Source organism: Miniopterus natalensis, chromosome 17 (assembly GCF_054644295.1).
Source record: "Miniopterus natalensis isolate mMinNat1 chromosome 17, mMinNat1.hap1, whole genome shotgun sequence".
NCBI lineage: Eukaryota > Metazoa > Chordata > Mammalia > Chiroptera > Miniopteridae > Miniopterus > Miniopterus natalensis.
This window is the reverse complement of record NC_142097.1, coordinates 41,092,430-41,109,243: the sequence shown is the minus strand read 5'-3', so window position 1 is coordinate 41,109,243 and position 16,814 is coordinate 41,092,430. Positions and strand designations below refer to the sequence as shown.

At 48.8% G+C, this 16,814-nt stretch overlaps 1 protein-coding gene and 1 non-coding gene across 2 annotated transcripts in view; one reads left to right on the top strand and one right to left on the bottom strand.

Annotated features, from left to right (window-relative positions):
* Positions 1-16,814, top strand: part of SLC39A11 (solute carrier family 39 member 11) — a 158,338-nt gene that overhangs the window by 73,320 nt on the left and 68,204 nt on the right. The window lies entirely within an intron of this gene.
* On the bottom strand, positions 6,920-7,021 carry LOC148091302 (U6 spliceosomal RNA). Its single transcript, XR_015715964.1, has one exon. It is a non-coding gene; the product is annotated as a U6 spliceosomal RNA (small nuclear RNA).

Below are 16,814 nucleotides of genomic sequence, written 5' to 3'. Positions count from 1 at the left end.
TGCAAATGAGACGTGTTAGCTAAACGGGAAATTACAGAAGCAGCGGCGGCTGTCCTCGCCATGGAGGCAGAAAGGGGGCCACCGAGGCCGCGGGAACCGTGGCTGCTCTGCACGCCTGCGCCTCCCCCGGCTGCTCCGAGCCGCCCCCTGTGCCACGGGCGCGGGGAGGTTGATGCGGGTCAAAGGGGAGGCGAGCCGAGCCCTCTGGAGCAACACACGCCATCGTCCCAGCGCTTCCCTCGGGGTCCGAGGCTGGGGACTGGGAAACAGTGTGACGTCCCCCCCTGCCCTGTTGTGTGGCCCCTCTTCTGATGCCGAGGGGACGAGTAGGTAGACTTTACGGAGGGCACAGCTCCTAACCCCAGTTGGTGGTCAGTGGGTTGACTGATTCATTCATTCATCACTGTATTTGGTGAGCGTGTGGACAATAGAGTGTCTGCTTGGTGCCACTGGTGGGAGATGGGAAGGGTGGACGGATTGCGGAGCAGTTGGCATCACTGGATTTGAATAGCTTTTCCGTAAAACTCCCTCTTGCTTTGCCAGTTCGCTGGCGTGGCTGAAATCCCGGATCAGGGCCTTCCGGGGTGCCCCTGCCGTCCCCCAAGTCCTCGGGAGGGTGGCAGCTGTGTTCAGAAGGGTGCCCGTCGCCCTGGCCGTTATGAGAGCTACAGCTTTCTCGGGACTGAGGAAAGTGCCCCGCTCTGCCTGGGGGTAACTGAACTTTGGGCTGAAGTTTTCCCCTGCAGCGTTGCCGGCAAATTCAATAATGACGAATTAAGCGAAACAGTCAGTGTTAATGTGAACGGGACTTAGAATAATGTATACAGTTCACTTAATTACATTCCTCCGGACCGCCCCCCACCTTCAAAATGTTATCCCAGCATCCAGTCTTATTACGCCAGCTTCTCCTTCTCTAAACAACCCCGTCTCCTGCTTCCCCCTCTCCGCGGTGATTTGCTGTTTCTCCCCTACTGTGCTTGAAATACATTTACCAGTCTGGGGTTTTTTTATGGTGAGGTTCCTCCCTCCTTGTAGCGTATTCAGTCTGCAGCGGCTGTAATGTTCCTTAGCTGTATTTGCCGTATACAGTGAGGAGGCCTTGTTTTCAGGGGAGAGAACTGGAAACGACTGGGTCCCGGACTCTCCAGTCTTTGGCCCGCTTGCTTCATCCGCAGTCAGCTGGGAGACCCGGGCTGTGCTCTTTCTCCTGGGGAGGTGGGGAGGGCGGGGCCCTTGGGAGGTATGGCCAGTGTAGGTGGCACCCCAAATCGCCTCGGTGTCCTGCCCGCATCGAGCACTTTTGCTCACGTGTCCACGGCTCTCTCTCCTCTCAGCACTGTCCCTGGTGGTTTCTTTGGAAGCAGGGTTTTGAACGTGACAATAGGAGACAGACATCTAAATTTTCTGGACTGGTGGCATCCGGCTCCTGCATCAGCCCCTTCACCTGCAGAACGGGAGTGATTTATAGGACCTTGAATTGCCAGGCAGCAGGATTTTCCCCTTTCTCCTGGCGCCTGAGCTTTGCACAATGTCCTCTTGACAGCCTTGCAAATAGTTGCCCAGCTCTGTCCTCTGAGTACCCAGCCTCGCCAAGGCTTGCGCTTTTCCAGATTTAGGCGCAACATTATGAGGAGGGACTGCTAGGGTCTGGGGGGGGGGGGGCAGAGAGTGTGGAGAGATGCCCCTGTGTCCAGCAGGGACTAAGAGGGGACTCTGGGCTTCTGTCTCTGCTTGGAGCAAAAATCATCCACACTCCCCTGTCCCGGAGGCTGCTTTCCTTAGGCAAACATTTACTTCCAACCCACTATTCTCTCATTCCAGCATCAGACGCCCAGACATCATTGTCACTGTGGTTTTGTCTTGATTAAGGAAAGAGCCGTGGGTGAAAGGGAGGGAAACCTGCTTCACGCCGGCTGCAGGAAGAAGACAGAGTGTATTTTAGGGACACAGACTCCCAGGGCACTATCAGTGTGGTCACGCAGGGCACTGGGATCAGGAGTGTGATGCTGATGGCTCGTGACTATTCACTTTCTGCCTCCTCACCAGGGCCTCTCATTTCCTCTTTCCATCTGTGTTCTCACCTGCAAACGTGCTCTCAGCTCTCCCAGAGCCAGTTAAGGGCCACCCCCAACTCCCATATTGCTGCCTCCTTGGTTCAAGAGAACAGTTGAGTCTGAGAATCGGGCAGAGTTGGTGAATGGTACCTGCCCAGTCCAGGTGACCGCCTATGGGGAGCACAGTAGAGCTCTCCTGTATCCCAGGCTCTCCCACAAGGGGAGGCACCCCCAGAGGAGGCGGGTGGGCTGTGAACAGAGAGCTGGGGCACACCCCAGAAGATCTGTAAATCTAGGGGGTGTGAGTCTTGGCTTCCAGCTCCATTCACCTCCAGGACTCTGTCAGCCAGGTGAGGTCAGCCTTACCCAGTGTTTGGGCACTGCTCTCTCCCTGTCCACCTGCATGCCTCCCAGTGATGGGCAGCCTCGCTGCAGCCAGGGAAGGGGGATTGCCAGAGATTTTTGGAGATAACTAGGTGAAGTATGTCATAGGCTCATTAGCAGGTAAACCTTTTAAAAGATAAGGGAGACTGCAAAATGATGTTTCTGGCCAATCAGCAGCAGCATTATCTTTGGAGCCACTTAACAGCCCAAAATCTGCAGGAGTGTGGCCAAAGACGGAGGGGAAGCAGGGTCCCTCTGCATCTGGAGAGCACCTGGGCTGTGTGGGACCAGCCCCTTGGCTGCTCTCCTCGCTTTGCGTTGAACCGAGCAGGCAGACGGTCCAGCACAGTGCTCTGCAGACAGACAAATTGCCTCTGGGCGCAGCGCTTCCCCAGGGAAACGCAGGAATCCCTTCCTGCCTACTGCTGCCGTCTGACCCTCCAGCACTTATCCCGGGACCCTCGCAGGTGGATAAACAGTCTAGCTACAGAAACCTGCCCAAAGCAGGATGTTCAGAGGAATGCCAGGGGGCCGCCCGTCAGAGAGCTTTGGGGGGCTCTCCAAAGCCTTCGCCGGGATGGACGTCCCTGCCAGGGAGAGCCCCGTGCTCACCCGTCTCTCTGGACCGACTGCTCAGTGTGGCCTCCGGGCCTCCCAACATTAGGATCACCTTCAGCACTGACTGAAAACGCGAGTCCTTCCCCACTTTAAACCTGTGTAAATAAATGAGGTCGGTGTTTAAAATGCTGACGTAGAAAAATCTGCAGGTTCTATTAAGCAAAAAACCAAAACCAAAACTACTATCGTTCCTTTGGGGTAAAAAAAAAAAAAAAGAAAAAGAAAAAACCAACCTGTTGGTAAGGATATATATCCTGGTACTAATGTAATATCTTTTTCTGGAAGAATCCGTGCAAATCTGTGATCAGTGGTTACCTTGGGAAGGGAGACTTGCCTGGGGGGTTGGGGGGTGTCTCCTAGTTTTCATTTCAACCCTTCATCTCCTGTCTGCATTTCTAACCACACATCTGTGCCGCTTTTGTGCTTTTCAACTCCCACAGAGATCATATGGGTGGTGGGATTACATACCAGTTTCTCTTTTTCTCTCCATGCTCCGTTTGTATTAAGAATATCAATTTCCAGAAATGCATTTTAAAGACATGAATCTACCACCGGTTCACGGTACCAGATTCTCTGGGGAAGGAGCCCAGGGTCCCATATTTAATACAGACACTGATATTTGAGAATGAGGGGGATCAGAGCATGCCACCCCAAAATATGCCACTTCAGCATATTCATGATTTGGAGCCGCAGATGCTTAGAAACTTGTTCTTCCCTTCCTTACCTGCCTGGCAGCCGCTGACCTCTTGTCACTGTTTTCCATATTTTTGCCTTTTCCAGAATGTCATATCGTTGGAATCATGCAATATATAGCTTTTTCAGATTGGCTTCTTTTACTTAGTAATGTGCATTTAAGACACCTCCATGTCTTTTTAAAAAATCCTCACCCAAGGATATGCTTATTGATTTTAGAGAGAGAGAGAGGATTGGGGGGAGGGAGAGAGGGAGAGAGAGAGAAACATCGATGTAAGAGAAACACACGATCAGTTGCCTCCCATATGTGCCTGGACCTGGAATCGAACCTGCAACCTTCCAGTGTACAGATGATGCTCCAACCAACTGAGTCACACTGGCCAGTGCCATCTCCATGTCTTTTCATAGCTTGATCGCTCATTTCTTTTTAGCGCTAAAAAATACTCCATTGTCTGGGTGGAACACAGTTTATTTATCCATTCACCACTGAAGGACATCCCAGTTGCTTCCAGGTTCGGGCATTATGACTGAAGCTGCCATAAACATCCGCACGTATACTTCACGTGGACATGGTTTTCAGGTTGGGATTTTCCTCGCTCACGTAGAAATAGAAACTCAGAACTATGACTGTTCAAGGTGAAAGCCTGTGGATTTTATTCTTCAAACAGTTCTCTTTTTCCTCCAGAGATGAGGCAGGAACATATGATTGTCCTTCTTGTCTCTTTAAGATGCTGGATGGATTTTTTCCCCCCTAGTCTGCCCTTCCACATAGGAGCAGAATTTTATGAATCTCACATGTATAGAATGCCGTGTCCTGCGCTGGCGGCCCGAGGCCTCATCTTTGCCCCATGTGGACAGTGACACCAAGAATCTGTCGATAGGACCCTTGTTAATCCTCAGGCTCTGACTTACTGCTCTTTTATCAATAATAACCCCTGTCTTTGATGCAAGCTCAGCTCTGCATTTTAAACCTTGTTTGTTTGTTTATTTCCTCTGTCATTTCTAGGTGTTTGTGGAGGGAGATTCTGGTTTTATCTGCATCTTTAATCTTGCTGGAAACAGACATTATCTCTAGTAGAAATTTAGATCTGCAGAAATGATTGTGCTCACATCTTTCTCAGTCCTTTGCCAGATCCTGTGTGTCCCCCGCTCTGCCAGGCAACAAGCCACCCTTCAGTGTCACTTCCTGGAACTTCATGAACTCGAACCTTCTTCCAGACTCACGACTTGATGTTTTCATAAATTTGACAGTGTGATGAAAATACAAACAAAATGTTCCTGATCACCAAGAGTGATGATGTAAGAGGCGGGTTAGGGCCTCGGTTTGGCTGTTGGGCAGAAAGGGAATTTTTGAGTGGAGGCTGATTTTGCAAGTGGCGAGTTCATTCATGAATATTATGGGTTATCTGCATGTGCACTTTCCTGCTCCACTTTGCAACGTGGAGAAGGCATACCTGGATCCCGAGGACCCTAGCAGGAGTTTTCCGTGTGCATCGGACATATTCAGAACCCTGGGCTGGGGAGCTCACCATTGCGGTAGCAGGGGTCTCCTGTGAACCTTTTCACAGCCCATAGCTCATTTGGTGAGCAATAGGCTGTTAGATGTCCAGCTTTTGCTGAGCTCAGCCTGCCCTAGAAAGGACATACCTTTGGGACAAGCCCACATATGTGGGTCTACATTTCTCACAGGGTGGATGGATCTTGATCTGTTTACACCAGCATTTGCTGGGGTGCTGGAAAAAAATACAGATGCCAGTGCTCCGCCTCTCATTTGCCCAACTCAGCTCTCCGGGTGTGGGGGCCAGGGAACCTGTCTTAACATTCCAGGGGATGCTCAGTCATAGCCTGAGAATGTTGGTCCTGGATGCCTGTTGAGAGGTGCTGATGGTGAAGCCAATGCATTCCTAAGCATTTTTTGGGCAAAGCAAGCGGTTTCCTTTGAGTGGAATAGGCTGCAGAGAGAACCAGAGATCTTGATTGCTTTGTGCTTCGCTGTCGTGTCAGGGAGGGATATTTGGCTCAGTGGTTTATCAAATGTCTCATCTTTGGAGGTCATTTTGGGGCAGGGGAAGGGATGGTTAAAAGCCACTTGGTGGCATGAAAAGAAAACGGGGGGTGGGGAGAAGAGGACAGGAGGAAATCTAACTGAGCTTTAACTTGGGGTTTGTGTTAAACATTGCCTGGGTCTTAATTAAGCAGAGCACCTTCTTCCCGGTCCCTGGTTGATCCTGGTTGCCATGGCAGCAGGCACATTGCTATTTGTAACCCACCCCACTGCCAGCCTCTGGCACAGGCGGTCCTGCAAGCCCCACTGAGCCCAGACCCGACTTTACTGCAGACTTGGGGCCGCAGTGACATAATGCGGGGCAGGTTTTGGTGGGGGAGGTGACAGCTTGCCACGTCAGCTGGTTTATGGTGGGTAAATCCTGCATCTGATAACTTCAAGAAGTGTGCCAGGCAGCTCTTCTGGGTGGACATTCTGTCCCTGCTTATGTGCTTTGGCCTGGATTCAGGAATCATCTGAGTGAAGGTGTCTCAGGTTATCCCATGGGCAGAGTACCTCCTTGGCTCTCACTCACCCAGTGTCTCTCCATGGTTTCCCTTGAGGCCTTGGATCCTCCCAGGACAGTTTCCGTGGGCTTTCTACACAGTTGACACTTGTTCCCATGTTCCTGGTTTGGTACACAGAGGGGATGATGGAGTCTGTCAGACTAAGAGAGGTGATAGGAAGAGAAACAGGGTCTAGGTAAAGGCGATGCATTCCATCAGCTGGCAAGAGGTCAGGACTAGACATCCAACCCCGGGAGTCCATTCTTAATGGATTTGCATTGTATTTTTCTGGACCTGTCTTTCTCCTCTAAATTAAATTACCTGGAGTGTCTGTCGCATGTACAGACACCTGAACCCTGCCCAGGTTGACCGTGAATTCCAAGACTCTGCACTTAAAAAGAATTTTTTTTAATGTGATTTTTAGAAAAGTTATTTAGGTGATGTTTCTTTAACTTCATTATGGTAAGAATAATTAACAGGAGGTCTACCCTCTTAGCAAATGTTTCCATGTACAGTACGTTACTGTTGACTGTTGGTGCAATGCCATGTAGCAGATCTCCAGGTCTTGTTCAGCTTGCTGAACTGAGTTTTATGCCCATTGATTAGTGGCTTCCTATTTTGGAAACAGGGAACGCCTCACCAATTCAGGTGTCATCCTTGCTCAGGGGCCATGCTGATCTCTGTATCTTTCAATTTTACTATATATGCTGCGAAATGAGCCCAAGACTCTGCACTTTGCTTAAGTTCCCCAAGTGAGAGCTTCATTCATTCACTCATTCATTCATTCATTCATACACTCATTTATTTTTGCATGCTCAAGTATGAGAACCGCAGTGAAACTCTCAGCTTGGCCTGGGCTCCGTTAGTTAGGTCTTCTGCCATCCGCTGTTCACAGATGGCTCCCGGGGCACCCACCTGGCCTCGGCCTCCCACCTCTCTTTGTGTGGTAAGTGCTCCAGTGTGGGTGAGTATTACTGCCCGTCTGCCAGCCCTGTGGACTTTTCTACACTAATGGTCAGTGATAATCTGAGCATCACTCAGTCACGCCTTCTGAAGCTGCATTTTCAGCAAGGCGTGTCTGCTTTTCTCTGAAGCTGAAAGAGACAGAGCTCTCAGCAGCCCCGCCACGTCTGTCCCCTTCTCTGAACCTCTGCCGCAGAGCATTTGCTTTGCTACCAGGAGCCAAGCCATTCTTCATGTGTCCCAGGTGGTCGCTGTCTTAATAGGAACACTATGAGAAAGTGTGTTCCCTGCCAGGCAGATGCTTCTGCTCTGCCCCATTAAATCTTATCATTGCACCAGGCAGGGCCTCCTTTGTCCCCGTGTTGATTTCACTGATAAGCCCCACTCCATTTAACTTCCCATTTCTTTTATTCCTGCTATCTCAGGACCAATTCTTTTCTTTGCTCCGATAGCTCCCGGCTGCCTTAGGTCAACGCTGGTACCTTTACCTGTCAGTCTCCCTTCTGGCCCAGTGCTTCCGGCTCAGAGCAGAGGGCTCTGGAATTCAGCCTCCTGGCCCTGGGCTCCACCAGGAGCTCCTGCCAAGGAGGCCGGGCATCGCCATGTCGCATGCCACTCAATCTGTTGCACAAAGACAGCCGCCCTTTGCAGATGTGGTGGCCCCCAAATCTTAACCAAGATGCTAGAGAAAGAGAGGAGTTTCCCTTGCTGGGGGCTACGTTCTGATGGGTCCGTTAGCTTCCAGAAACCAATTTTCTTCCTGGCCATTTCCCTTCTTACCTGTGTTTATGGTCAAATCTAGGGAGTCAGGAGTGGTGCTTCGTTTTCCCTGCAATTAGCTTAGTTTTCCCGGCAGTGAGCAATTTCATTAAGCCGTTAAGTTTCCGTTGCCAAGGTGACTCTAAAAATCATATATATACACAATTTAAAAATATTAAACCTGAAAATGGAAATATAATAGCTTAATGAAATAGCGTCAGATATATAAAATACGTATAGTATACAGGTCATTTATGCATTTATGTATGTATATGTGTGTGCATGTACCATTTCTCTCTCTCTCATAGTTTCCTTTGGACAGTAAGCATACTTCAGGGATGCTAGCAACCTACTCTCTCCCCATCTCCCTAATTGTAACATTATTTAGGAAGTGCAAACTAGTATTCATGTTAGCCTAAGTAAACCACATTGGATGAGTAAATCTACTATTTAAAGAAAAGGAAAGGGGAAACAAAGGAACTTTGTGTTCCAAAGCTAAATAGATGATCTTAAAGGGCACCAGCCCTCTCCTCTTATTGACAGAAATTCTCTGTTATCTTCAGCAGCAGGCGATCCTTTCTCAAAGTCCGAAATGTCAGCGTGATTATGGAGTCTTAAAAGGCAGTCACTTCATAGATAGGGCGTGACTCTCTGCCGCTGACAGGGAGAGTTGGCGTATTTGGAAATTCTGCACCGAAGCCTGTCATGATCTAATTTTCTCTCCTGCACGGAGGACCTCCTGCCCTTTTGGATTTAATTGAAGACTGGATTAGTTGTCCTGGGCACACCTAACCTTTCTTTTCTATTTTATCAATTTATAACACAAGTTCTTTGTGGGAACTGTCAAAACGTGGTTTGTGTCCCACGTGTGCCAGCCGGGGAAGCCCACCCCACTCTCATCGCCTTCCCACAAGAGTCCTACTGGGTGGGTAATGTTATCATCTCCATTTGGCAGATGGGGAAACGGAGGCACAGGGGTATCAAATGACAACCCCAAATATGCATAATCTTCCCTGCTCCCTTCGCACGGCCACATGGAGAGTCCCCTGTGTGTTTCCTGACCTGGCACACAGGATGGTAGTGACAGCTGAGAAACTAGTACCGGATCTGCCTGGGACCCTCACCACGGGGCCTGCACGTTTTCTCTCCGCATTTACTCCCACCTGCTTGTGAAACCTGGACAGGAGTTTGCAGTCGTGGGAAGTGATGGGACCTGTGTTCTTTCGTCTGGGGACACCCAGGTTGGGAGAGTGGCTTTTCTTCATTGCCGGGAACCCCATTCTGGTAGAGTTGTTTTTTCTTGTAGTTCACCTTTGCGCTCTGCTTCTTTCTTGAACAGATTAATAACAACAACTCTGCTGGGGGGAGAGAGTATTTAGCTAATTAAGAAAACAAAGTTTCAGAGACAAACAGCTGTATTTATATAAAGTGTAAGTTATTTGCATCTCAATGATATGCTAATGGATCCTCACCACTAAATCCAGGCTGATGGGAAATGAGCCAGCTAGCCCAAGAATGCCCCTTAGGGCCTCCAGTGGCTTCACCTTTCCAGCTCTGTAGGTTATGCTAACACCGGGCCTCTTCTCTACCTGAGGGAATTGGGGTGCTTGCGCCCTTTGCAGGTGCCCTGTGGCAGACCCCACTTCCTCTGCCCCACCACTTCCGTTATGTACTGGAATTTCTTCCTTGTTAGTAAGCTCATCTGTTGAGATGCAGCTCAACCACCTGCCCCATCCCTAGGGAGTCCCCTGTTGTTCTTCACGTGATGTTTCTGGACCTGGGCAGTGTCCAGGAGCCTTCAGTGTTGGTGAGGAGGGGGCTCCCCTGTGGGAGAGAAGGGGAAGGCAGAGGAGGAGTCTGCCCCCGCCTGCACGCCCTGCTTCTCGCAGGCTCCTCTGGGCTCCTCCCCACCTGAGCCTGCTCTTCCCTGGTTAGACTTTTGGACAGGGTTGACCTGTGGGTGACCAAGGTCAAGGACTGCCCAGGTCAAGAAGATTGGCTGCTTTCATGGGCAGAGTGGTTAATCTGGCCAGAACTCATGGCCAGGAGACCATTGTAAGGACCTGGGGGTTTGTGTGGGCAGTGAGCCTTGGGTGAGAAGATGGACCCGAGTCTAGGCCTGAAGGCCAAGTTCAAGTCCTCTTTGCCCTCAGATGTCTATTTTGTCCTGCTGTGAGGGTGAAGCCTGCAGATCTCACAGTCACCCGAGGTTGGCTAATTACTTTGGCCAACCCTGGTTAGCCTTGCAGAGACCAGGGCTAGGCAAGGCCGGAGAGCGGAGACCTCTCAATGCAGCGTTTAAATGGAGGTTGAAGAAGGAAGGGCTCAGAAACCACCGACAAAGATAAAACATTTGCATCAGAGAAATCACAGAGCCAGAAACACTGGCCCTTTTAAGTTCTGCCAACACTTGGCCAATTTTTAAGTGGTGATTTATAATTCTCTCCAGCTAGCTTTTATTATTTTAAATACCAGAGCTCTCTGGAGGCTTGGATGGTAACTGGTTGTGCCTGAACCTTGAAATGATTTGGACAATAAACACATCTTTTCATCTAACAGGAAAAAAGGCCTGAGTGTGTTTTCTTAGTTCTTTGCTTGGCTACTAGAAATTCTGCACAGTGCCCATCTTGACCTGTGTTAGCTAAGGGAAATCAGGTAGAGAACCATTGATCCAGGGGATCTATAAAATGTGGACTATCTTCGTGCCTTATTGCTATTTAAAGTCGTGTTTCAAAGCATTGTGATCAAATGGAAAAATCTGTACGTGTGTGTGTGTGTGTATGTGTTCATCTGTACGCACAGTATAAACGTAAAAAAGGTGGTTGGGATTTTTTAAACATGGTTACCTCGGGTGGCAAATGATTTTCAGTTTTCCTTTGTGCTAATTAATGTTTTCCCCTTTTCTTACAGTGTATGCAAATTTCTATATTATCAGGAAAATATTTTAATCAATTTTAAGGGAAAGTAGTACCTTTTAATTTAGGGCACAGAGAGCTGTTGATTACTTCGGGCTAATGAATTTGTTCCTCACTTAGTGGACGTTTCTTGTTCTATGAGCAGTTGGAATGTGCTGTCCCCGAAGCTCCTCCTGGGGCCTTTCCTACCGCGTTCCCTAAACTTGGGTGCTGGAAGCAGCCATTCTGTCTGACTCACCAGGACGAGCAGTCACTTAGGCCGCCCGTGTCCAAGGCTGTCTCTGGAAGCATAGGCTGCTAGTGCCGGAAGGGGCCCTGGAGTCCACATAATTCAGCTCCTTTGCAGTTGGAAGAACCTATATCTTTAGAGGTTGGGACCTTACTAGGGCTGTACGCAGAAAACGGAAGAGGGAGTTGACCTGAGAACTCTGTGCAATGGGTTTCATTTGCTTATTTGTCGCTCTAAAGGGAGAGGAAAACCTGGTGTAAATTTAACGTAGAGTTGGAGAGATTGAAGATGTGGATGTCTGAGGACACGAATAAAGCTTCCCCGCAGTAGCTTCCCCCTGTTCTTTCCTTCCCTTTTTCTCTCCCACCTCCTCCCCCTCTCGCTGCTTAGCTCAGGAATCCCTTGCCCATGGTTGGGACTTGCCTTTCCTGCCCACCGTGGGTGTGTTGGCAGAAGGCAGAGCCTGCCTCGCAGGACAGCGGTTGCATTTCCAGCCTCCCCTGCAGCTAGAGGTGACCACTGTCTGACCAGTCGGACGGACCCGAGAGCAAAGGGGGCAGTGGTTCCAGCAGGACCGGCCAGTGTTCAGTGCCAGTGACCTAAGCTGGGCATGTGGTTTCCAGTATTGAGTTAAAGTTGCTTCCCTGAGAGGTGATGTGGTGGCATTTTGTTGGTAGAACTGGAAGTCCTGGTCTCCCTCGACCCTGTTTGGGTTCCAGAATGGGTTCTGTGACCTCCTGGGTTGGTTCCCTGAGTCCCTCAGTACCTTTCCGATGAATGAGTTGGTGTCTGTTGCCCACCACTGGGGACTGGGCTGGATAAATTCTCCTACTGACGTGACATGGACTCCAATTCTCCTGTGCATCCAGTAGAGCCTCGGCTTTCTCACCTTGTAACAGAGACAGAAAGCAAACCCCAAATCTTTAGGAACGTGCTTATCTTTTTCATTTTTAATCTCCAGTGATTATCCTGCGTTCGAGCATCAATTGTTTGTATCCCAAAAAGCAAGAAAATCTGGGAAATGTTCATGGAACATTAGTCTCACTTAAAGCTATTCAGCACCTCATTTCCTTTCAGTTAAGTGGCCTTTGACAGAAGACAGATTCCGTTTTCCTGTTGCGGTTTGCAGAATATCTGTGTTAATACTATGTATTGTGGCAGCTAAGCATTTTCATTGGTGCTGTCCTGTTTTGGAGAAACAGGAAATATAGATGGAGAGAGGGATCCTGTAGACGTAGACCCTGTACAGACCCTACATAGACTTGGGGAAGATGCAAGAATGCCTTGGTTTGGGGGAATCTATTTTTATCTCAATTCTGCTGCTGTTGGTTGCATTTCTATCTGATGGCCCAGGCCCTCTTAGAAAAAAGAAAAAGGTGATTTTTACTGAATGTATGGAAATGGTAGCCGGATGTTTTAATCTTACTGGAAGGAAATCTTGGCTCCGTTGACGGAGAGCAGAAATCATCGCCTCACTTAGATGTTTGGAAGGAGCACCGTGCTCGTGGGTGGTTTGCTTCGCGGGTGAGAAATCTTTAGGTGACAGTGAGCCCATCTCTCCTTGTGATGTGCGTTTAATTTTTACTAATCATGCAGGGCAATTTGCGTCTGTGTTGTCACTAAGCAACTGCTTGTTCGCAAGCTGCGAAGGGGCAGCGGGCGTCGCTCTCGGTGCCTGGGAGACGGGCATCGAACTGGGCCCATCACACGGGCAGCATGAGACCCCCTGGTAATTGCGGGGCTGCCGTTGTTAGAGTGATCAGCGGCGACGTCTGTGAAGATGGTAAAGAAGCTTATCGCCACATTTCTGAGACTCCAGAAGTTCCTCCACCCGAGGGTTAGTAACTGAGCATAATAGATATTTGTTGTCTTCCATGGAGCCTCCTTGGTCTCTGAAGGAATATTTTCCCACCCTGGGTGACACGTGAGCCACACAGTCCGTCCTTGGAATATTTCGCCCCGAGGTAGGTGTGGGCTGCCTACAGGGTGCAGTGCCATCCGTTTGCCAGATTTCCCCCTGCCCGTGACTTGGACCCTACATTACGCACAAGTAGGACCGTCAGATAAAACACAGGATGCCCAGTTAAATTCAAATCTCAAATGAACAGTGAGTATTTTTTAGTGTAAGTGTAGCCCACGCAATATTTGAGACATGCTTACATGAAACACTTTTGCTATATCTGAAACTCAAATACAGCTGGGCACCCTGTTTTTTAATTTGCTAGATCCGGAAACTCTGGCAAGGGGCCTGTCCGCACGAGCTCCTTTCTGCTCTCTGCTCTGGCCGCAGACCTGCTTGGCTTGTAGGAATCCGGGGTTATGGGAGGAAGAAGGCGGGGAAGCAAGGAAAGCTGTCAGAGACCCTCCGCCTTTGGAAGCAGCGATGTTTCAGTATTGAGAAAAGTAGCTTTTGGGACCGTACCAGACCGTGGCACAAATAAAGCAGGGAACGTGTTTTTTAAGAAGGCACTGTGCTTTCTCAAGGAGTCTCAAGAAGGAATTTAAAAATGGAGATTGGCCTTGGCTGGTGTGGCTCAGTTGGTTGAGCCACGGTCCCATGCTCCAGGAGGTCACCGGTCAGGACACACGCCTGGGTTGCGGCCTGGATCCCTGGTAGGGAGCGTGCGGAGACAGCTGATTAGTGTTTCTCTCTCATCCATGTTTCTCTTTTTCTCTCACCCTCTCCCTTCCTCTCTCTCTCAAATCACTAAAAACATATATTTTTTTAAAAAAACCAGAGGCCGAAACTCCACCTTGGCCAGGTAGACACAGCTGTCTGACAGGGAATCGTATCTGTGGCTCCCAGCTAGGTGTCATCAGTCAGTGACAAATGTAAGTGGATCACAGGAAAATTACCCCTGTCTGTGAGGAGTTAGCTAATCCTGTTATCATGACTTTAAAAGGCCTCATTGGGATAGAGGACCTTTCACAGACGAGGGAAAGAAAATGCCTGAAACTATGAAAAATACTCAACTTTACTTGTAGTCAAAGCAATGCAAACGAAGGGAAATAGCATTTCCCCAGTAAATGAACACATTTATTTCCAAATGAGAGATACCCAGGCTGACTGAGAAACCAGTGGATGAGAACCGGCCAATTCTGTCGCCGGGAGTATACACGGCGTGGCCTTTCTGGAAATTACTTAGGCAAACGCATCAAGGCCCTTTGATTGAGAGCTCAACTTCCCGGAACTTTGTCCACATTTCTGATTATTTAAATAAATTAGCCCGGCCAGGCGTGGCTCAGCGGTTGAGCGTCGACCTAGGATCCAGGCGATCGGGGTTCGATTCCCGGTCAGGGCACATGCCCGGGTTGCGGGCTTGATCAGTGACTCTCTCGTCATTGATGTTTCTATCTCTCCCTCTCCTTTCCTCTCTCTGAAGTCAATAAAGATATAAAAAAAAAAAAAATTAAAAAAATAAATAAAGGTTTTGCAGTGATCATTATAGGAAAAAAATAGCTGAAATGCCCAAGGGTTGAGAGTTTGTGAGTAATAATTTGTGGTGTTTGAAGTGCTTGTAAGGGGTTTTCGTTCTGTGGGGGAAATGCTTGTGGTATGTTTAGTGGGAACAGAAAGTCCACAGTTGTATATTCCACCTGAGATATGCACAACTGCCTGTAAAAGCGGGGAGGGAAATAACGCCAAACTCTAGCATTTGTTTCCCATGATATGACTATGTGTGGTTTAAATTTTCTCCTGCATACTCTGAGGCTTTCCAAGGTTGCTTCAGTGTGCATTTCATAGCTTTATAATCGGAAATGAGGTTATTGGCAGGAGTATTATGTTTGGGGCACTTGCCCGATGGCACGAGGGACGGGATGGCCAGGCAGCCCTCCCTCCATGGACCACTTACACCCGTTGAACCTGTCAAATTGATGAGAGTTAAATGAATGCCCTGCTGTCGGTTTCATGCCCGGACTTCCCATTTGCAGCCTGTATATTGGCAGTTCGAGGGGGTCCTGGGGGATCTCAGGACGTTGCCAGCTACGTAGCCTTCGACGGCTCAGAGAAGCGAAGGAATTTCTCCATGAAAAGGCACCAAGGGTGTTATTTCCCTTCCCCTTTCCATTGTCTCTTGTTCAGCCACTTGCTGCATTACGTTGCCATCCCCCAGCACTGCCCCTCCCAGTTCCCCACGGTGAGTCACGGCCCAAGTGCCCAGTGGCTTCTAAAGATAGCATTTAATACAGAAATGTTGAGAATCAGCATCCCCCCCCTTGGAAATCCCCTTTTTTCTTTAAACCGCCGGGCTGTGGTCCTCACAGAAGATCAAAAGCCAAGAATTAATTTCTTTTGTTTTTCTCTCTATTTCAACTGATGTCTCTGTTTTTTGGGACATTGAGGCCAAAATTCCTTTGAAGATATGGAAGGTGAGAAGGGAGCATTGGGTAAAAGAGGGAAATTTTCTCTCCTTTGTTTTCAGATGCGTATACCTGCATGTGCAGTACAGCTCCACTGTGGTTCAATGTCAGGAAACCTGTTGTTGGGCAACAATTAGTTACAGACAAGCACATGAAAGATTTAAGGATTATTGGGCAGCTCCCCCAAGTCTTCAGTAGGAACTTTCCCTCACCTGCTAAGCTTTTTCTTGGGGTAGCCCAGCCCCTTGTACATGTTCCTCTGGTGTATATGAACCATGGGGCCATAAAACAAAGATTTAGTGAGTGAAGTCAAGACAGGAGCTTTCCCCAGTGGGTGCCCTTTGTGGGTGGGAGGGAGCAGAAAGAGTGCCCCCATGTGGCAAGAGTGAGGCACTGCAGCTTTTATCTTCTAGCTTCTGGAAAAGAGCGACTGTTGAAACTTGAACGAAAAGGAAATGGTTTTGCAAAGGAAAGGCTTAGAAATAAGCAGAACGCCGTCGAGCCATTAAAAACCAGAGGCACAGAGGCTCGGAAATCTCGGAAATATTTCTGAAATTTTAAGTGAAACAAGTGGAATATGAAACTGCACATTAAAGCTTATAATCAATAGTAATGGCTGACGTTGAGTGTGGCTTTCACGTGCCAGGCACTGTGCTGAGTGCTTTATGTAGATTTCAGCCCTCACAACAACCTTACTAAGTAGCTATGATTATTAGACCCATTTTGCCCCAGTGGCACTGAGGCACAGAGACAGCGTTTGCCTAAAGCCTTATGGCTAATGATTCGACAGAGCCACCATTCCGTGTTGACAGAGCCAGGATCCCACGGCAGCCAGTGTGATCCAGCATCTGTTCCTGTCACCGTTCGCACTGACTGCAATTACGCAAAACATCAATGTACATTATCTTTGGGCAACGGTCTTTAATGCGGTTATGTTTGTAGCTCTACAGAAAGGACACAGTATGAGAGTTGTGGATAGGCTTAGAGACGGTCATGGGCTTTCGTTTCGGATATCTCTGAGCTGAGGGGCCCTCGGCCAGGCCTGGGAAGATCACCCTTGGCTCTTTCTTAAATTCCCACATGACCGTCAACAAGGGCCTCCTTGGGCCTTGGTTTCTCTTTCTGCCAGTGTTGATGCTAACCAATGTTGACTAACTGTTTCATGTTGAAATTCAGCATAAATTATATAAAGGAAGTCATGCTAATCCCATGAATAATTAGAGAAACAGAACCCAATTCTCCGCAAGCATTGTCACACTCATGTGAATAATTGAATTTCTTCCCCCA